The following is a 7,248-nucleotide window of genomic DNA, read 5'->3' as shown; positions in this document are numbered from 1 at the left end:
TTAATTCAAAATTTAAACTGTTCCCACGTATTTAATTATTTTCACTGCAAAACCAATATTCAAAAAAAATTCGAATGTGAGAATGACCAAAATTAAATCAAGTAAACAAGTACTGATATTTTAAAATCAGAACTTAATTTAAATGGTCATCAGAATATGGATATATCAGGATTTAACAGTGCAGTAAAATTGCAAAACATCTCAGAGACAAAATCTTGTAAAAATATAAAATTCCATTAATATATTAAGAGAATAAATTCATGAAATTGAAAATTACATCAGAAGATTACAAGACTGTCCTAAGCTACTAAACCTAACATTAACAGCTTTTTTCCTTGGCTAAGAAGCCGGACAAAACTGACGATGAAGAAAAACATGAAAAAGAAAATAAATTATTTCTTCTTTCGACTCTCTACAAAAAGAATAGCGAGTCGTATGATTCGCTCTTATTGGCGTAGAGCTTCCAGCCTTTCTTCTTCCAATCGCTCCAGATGGCGATGGTAGTCCATGTAAAAGAACAGGAGGTGTGTGAGAACCTCCTGGGTAACCGAGTCCCAAATCTCATCAGGGATTACAGTTATATGCCATTCCTGCTGCCAGTCCTCACAGCTCAGCTCCATGTTGAAGGTGTCATAGTTCGAAAACATATTGTAGTTGACCATGTTTGTGTTGGTATGAAGGAAAAGAGAGTGAGTATGCGAGAAAAGAAATGATGTGTAGGCTGGAGTGAAGTGTTGGTTTATATAGGCAATAGAATGCCAGGAGACCCAAGGAAATTTAATGCGGACAGGTAGAAATAATTCTACCTCGTCTCCCTAGACTGGGAAGAAGAAAAACAGTCATTGGAAGTGTAAAACAGGGTTTAATGCGCACAAGAAACAAGTAAAAAAAATACTGTGCATGTACGTGTACCACTATCCCTAATTAGATTGACTGTTAATATTTCACCCAAACATATTCTGATTTAAAATGAGACTGTTTCAGATTTTAACCACAAATAAGTCAAGTAAAGGATCAAAATTTAATATCAGAACTTAGACTTATATCAGAACTTAACAGTCATCAGAACATGATTTCTTAACTCAAAAAATGAATGCCTATCTCTGTGATTCTTCACACAAATTCTGATTTCAGTTCTTTAGAACTTATTTATCAGAACTTCCATCAGAACTTATCCTCAGAATTTATGCAATCTGACACATAAACTGTTCATCTAAAACATCATTGAACGCCACAGAAATTTTCATCATTCATATGGAGTGTAAGTGTGTGCATTAAGCAAAATATCAGACAAAGAGCAAGGTCTAATTCACTTCAGTACATCTTAGAAATAAGGCATAACTTAGAACTTTACTAAAAATCTGTCATTATTCTGAAGTTTACTTTTGAATGAGTTCATGCACGAGTCCACCTCAACTGTTTTGTGCTTATTTTATGCATATTTTGAAATTCCATTTTACAGCGGCTTCTCAGTGTAAGTGAGTCACGACTGCTTATCAGAATTTATGCTATTATCAGAGTATTTCTCCAGTAATTATAGAGTGTGAAAAGTCACCAAGAAAAATAATTATTTTCTTTTCTGATGCATATTACTTAATACCAGCAATGCACTTGGGTCGTCCCTTCCACATTTTTACTCTAGATCTCAAAGGAGTTCCTGATTTTTTTTATTCTCTTTTCTTTTACTTTTTCTTTTGATGAGTGAGGTTTATCAGCACTTAGTACATCCATCAGATTTAATAACATCATAACTTAACAGATGAGAAGCATTATTCTAGTTTTTGACTTAGTAATAAGATAGACAAAGTAAACGTGACTAAGCTTAATATCAGAATTTTCTTGTGTCAATAGATTTCTACATAAATAATTACTTCTAACATGGGATCTCTAGTATGTTAAAGACTACTAGGTTAGCATCAAGCACAGGTATCCTCATAGGATTGAATAGTCACATAAACAGTCATATCACTATTAGAGTTTAGAAATTCACATTAGACAACAATCAGTACTTAAGTAATTTTCAATTAAGCACATAATACACAAAGAGAGTAATTTCTATAAATACTGATCATAAAGTCTGATGCATCAGAATAAAAGATAAGCAGATTTAGAGAAAGAACCTGAAACCATTTCAAGTTCATTTACCAATCTTGTAAAAGTATCTTCACACAGTGGTTTTGTGAAGATATCTGCTAGTTGTTGATCTGTTGGAACAAAATGCAATTCCACTGTACCTTCATCCACATGTTCCCTTATGAAGTGGTACCTAATGCTGATGTGCTTTGTTATTGAGTGTTGAACTGGATTACCTGTCATAGCAATAACACTTTGATTATCACAATAAATAGGGATTTTAAAATATGTTAACCCATAATCCAGTAACTGATTCTTCCTCCAAAGAATCTGTGCACAACAGCTTCCTGTAGCAATGTATTCTGCTTCTGCAGTTGATGTGGAAATTGACTTTTGTTTCTTGCTAAACCAAGAAACCAATCTGCCTCCAAGAAATTGGCATCTTCCACTTGTGCTTATCCTGTCAATTTTACAACCTGCAAAATCTGCATCTGAGTAACCTATTAGTTTAAAATCTAATTCTCTGGGATACCATAATCCCAGATCAGCTGTTCCCTTAAGATACTTGAAAATTCTTTTTACAGCTGTTAGGTGAGGTTCTCTTGGATCTGCTTGAAATCTTGCACAAAGACAGGTAGCATACATGATATCAGGTCTACTAGCAGTTAGATAGAGTAGAGAGCCAATCATACCTCTGTAATCAGTAATATCTACTGATTTACCAGTATCCTTATCTAGTTTTGTTGCAGCGGCCATAGGAGTGGATGCACTTAAACAATCTTGCATTCCAAATTTCTTCAACAAATTTCTAGTGTACTTGGTTTGACAAATAAAAGTGCCTTCTTCATTCTGCTTGACTTGAAGGCCCATAAAATAGCTAAGTTCCCCCATCATACTCATTTGATATCTTGACTGCATCAGTTTGGCAAACTTCTTGCAAAGTCTGTCATTTGTAGAACCAAAGATGATATTATCAACATATATCTGAAACAGAAGTAAGTCCTTTCCATGGTTGAGGTAGAACAGTGTTTTGTCAATAGTTCCTCTGTTAAATTCACTTTCCAGAAGAAACTGAGCTAAAGTCTCATACCATGCTCTTGGAGCTTGCTTAAGGCCATAAAGTGCTTTATCAAGCATGTAGACATGATTAGGATATTTGGGATCTACAAAGCCTGGAGGTTGTTCAGCATATACTTCCTCCTCCAATTCTCCATTGAGAAAAGCACTTTTCACATCCATTTGAAAGACAGTAAACTTTTTGTGAGCAGCATAAGCCAAAAATATCCTTATGGCTTCCAATCTAGCAACTGGTGCAAATGTTTCATCATAGTCAATTCCCTCCTATTGAGAATATCCTTTTTCAACCAACCTTGCCTTATTTCTTATAATTATGCCATCATTATCAGTTTTGTTTCTGAATACCCACTTTGTACCAACAACAGATCTGTTCTTTGGTCTTGGCACTAGGGTCCAGACTTTGTTTCTTTCAAATTCATTTAAGTCTTCCTGCATTGCTTGCACCCAATCAGCATCTTGAAGAGCTTCTTCCACTTTCTTTGGTTCAGTCTGAGAAAGAAAAGAATTGTAAAGACATTTACTTGAAGTAGTTGTTCTAGTTCTGACACCTGCATCAGGATTTCCAATTATTAAGTCAGGTGTATGTGATTTAGTCCACTTCCTTGCAGATGGAAGGTTTTCTCTAGAACTGGATGCTCCCCCACGATCCGTGCTATCTTCATCAACATTTTCTGATGCTCCCCCTGAAACTATGCTCTCTGAGTTGGATTCTTCAGAATTTAAGTTTTCAGAATTATCAGAACTTGGCTTATCAGAACTTGATGAATCAGAACTTGAAGAGCCGGATGTATGTTCTGATGTTTCTTGAGATGTGGTTGTATCTTCAGTATTCTCCCCCTGCTTAGGTGCATCTTCCTTTGGCGTAGTCACCATAGTTTCAATAACATCAGAGTTTAATCCATCAGAGTTTGCAGTATCAGGATTTAGACCGTCAGGATCAGAATTTAAGTCTTCATTTTCAAATCACAGCTGATCATGATCATTGAAATCTTCAAGTCCAGTAATCTTCTTATCATCAAAAGAGACATTGATAGATTCCATGACCACTCTTGTTCTCAAGTTATAGACTCTGAAGGCTTTTGTGGAAAGTGGATATCCAACAAAGATTCCTTCATCAGCTTTTAGATCGAATTTGGATAGCTGTTCAGGATGAGTCTTAAGAACAAAACACTTGCATCCAAATACGTAAAAATACTTCAGATTTGGCTTCTTTTTCTTCACCATCTCATATGGTATTTTTCCATGCTTGTTAATTAGTGTTGCATTCTGAGTAAAACAAGCAGTCTGCACAACTTCAGCCCATAAATAGGTTGGAAGCTTTGCTTCATCAAGCATTGTACGTGCAGCTTCAATGAGAGTTCTATTCTTTCTTTCAATAACTCTATTTTGCTGTGGAGTTCCAGGAGTAGAAAATTCCTGCTTGATTCCATGGTTTTTGCAGAACTCTTCCATTATCAAATTCTTGAACTCAGTACCATTATCACTTCTTATTATCTTCACAGAATCTTTGACCAATTTATCCAGTTGCCTGACATGATCAATCAAGATAGATGCAGTTTCACTTTTTGTGTGCAAGAAATACACCCATGTGTATCTGGTGAACTTATCCACTATGACCATAGCATATTTCTTCTTTGCAATAGACATGACATTTACTGGACCAAATAGATCAACATGCAGTAGGTGATAAGGCTCAAGAATTGATGATTCAGTCTTGCTCTTGAATGAAGATTTCCTTTGTTTAGCCTTCTGACAAGAATCACAAAGACCATCAGGAGCAGATACTGACTTTGGCAGTCCTCTCACAAGATCTTTCTTGACCAGTTCATTTATATTATTGAAATTTAAATGAGAGAGTTTCTTGTGCCAATTCCAGCTTTCTTCAATTGATGCTCTACTCATCAGACATATTGCAGAACCTTCAGTACTTATTGAAAGCTTGGCTTCATAAATGTTACCACGCATGTATCCTTGCAGAACAACTTTGCCTGTAGATTTACTTACAACTTCACAGTGTTCTTCAAAGAAATCCACATGATAACCTCTGTCACAGATTTGACTGACACAAAGCAGATTGTGTTTAAGTCCTAAGACCAGAGCTACTTATTTAATGATGACATTCCCGAGATTGATATTGCCATATCCCAATGTTTTTCCAATGTTGCCATCTCCATAAGAAACACTTGGGCCAACCTTCTCCACAAAGTATGATAGCAGGGCTTTATTTCCAGTCATATATCCTGAACATCCACTGTCCAGAACTAGGATGTTTTTCCTGTTGCCCTGCAATCACAAAGACCACTAATGATTAGTTTTAAGGACCCAGACTTGCTTGGATCCTTTGGCCTTATTAAGTTTGTTAACATTTGCAGCGGATTTAGCATCAGAGTTTATGTTAACATTTTTCTTATCAGAATTTATACTATCAAACTTTGAATCAGAACTTACACTAGAAGGAACAATGGTAACTTTCTTTAAAGAAGGTTTTATTTGATAATAATCATAGTACAGACTATAATATTCCTTACAAGTATAAATGGAATGCCATAAACTACCACAATGAAAACAAGGATTTTGTGGCTTATATCTAACAGACCGACTCTTAACTCCTGACTTTGAAGGTAAGGAGTTTATGTTCTTATTTTTCCTGCAAAAAGAAGCCAGATGGTTAGAACTTCCACAGTTATGACATGTTTTTCTAGGAGCATCAGGAACAGACTTATAATCATTGCTTTTATTCACACTTTCTTTTCCATTCCTATTTTTCCTAGGTGATTTTACCTTGTTTGCATTCTTAACATTTTTCAGCTTATGCTTAAGCTGCTTCTTTGTCATTAAGCCTACGTTTACTTGTCTTTTCCTGTTTTAGTTTGTCAGAAGTTAATTCCTTTTTAACTTCTAATTTCTCAGTATCAGATTTTATAGCTACAAACTTAACAGGTTTTAACTTTGGCTTTTGTTTAACAACTATAGGCTTAATATCTACAGTTCCTTTATCATTCTTATCCTCTCATAACCCAAGCCCTTTTCCAGTTTTCACTACTTAACAAATTTTGAGTTGTTCTGCCAGAGTTAGTCCAAGTCCTGATAATCTCTCTTTCCTTTTCTAACTCAGCTTTTAGAGATTCATTTATTTTAAGTAATTCATCCCTAACATAGAAAGCATCATCTCTATCTTTCTGAGTTTGATGGAACATGACTAACTCTTTTTCTAAATAATCATTCCTCTTTTTGCAAGCAAGATTTTCAGAATTTAATTTTTCACATGTTAAAGTTTGATCTCTATAGCTAATGAACATGGTTTTAAGATATCTTCTCAACTCATTAATATCATCAGTATGAAAGGCATAAGTGGTTTGAGGTACCTTTAACTCGGCAGCTTCAGAACTGCTTTCAGCACTTGCCATATCAGCATTTTCCATCAAGGCATAATTCTCCTCACTTTCGGAATCTGAGGTGTATGTCCAGCTTTTGTTCTTTGTGACAAGAGCCTTGCCTTTGTCACTCTTCACTTTCTTGCAATCAGGAGATATGTGGCCTTTCTCACCACAGTTGTAGCATTTGACATTTGTATAATCTCCTATGTCAGACTTTCCTCCTTTGCCCTCAGATTTTCTGAAATTCTTCTTATCAGAACTTGCACCTTTCCTGGAAAACTTCTTTCCCTTCCTGAACTTCCTGTATGCAATCTTTGTGATTCCTTTCTCTATAAGGGCACACAGCTTCATCATCTCTTCATCAGCATCCATCTTAGGCAAGCTTTCAGATTCTGAGTCATCATCACTATCAGAACTTGATGACTCAGTATCTGACATTGTGAAGAGAGCTTTACCCTTACCTTTCCTTGAGATAGCTGCCTTGGGGGATTCTTCTTCAGCCTTAAGAGCAACTGTCCTTGACTTTCCTCATTTCCTCTTTGTTAGGTCCCAATTTGTTTGTAGAAGGGGGGGTTGAATGCAAACAATACCGTTTCGTCGAATAAAATGCGGAATAAAATTGTGAAACAAAATTCAAGTTAAATAAAACTTTTATTAAACTTGAAAGGTGTTACAACTACGGTATCGGTTACAAGGGATTAATCTCAAATCAATTATTACA

This window comes from Apium graveolens, chromosome 3 (genome assembly GCF_009905375.1).
Source record: "Apium graveolens cultivar Ventura chromosome 3, ASM990537v1, whole genome shotgun sequence".
Classification (NCBI taxonomy): domain Eukaryota; kingdom Viridiplantae; phylum Streptophyta; class Magnoliopsida; order Apiales; family Apiaceae; genus Apium; species Apium graveolens.
The sequence above is the reverse complement of the archived record's forward strand: the minus strand, read 5'-3'. Positions refer to the sequence as shown.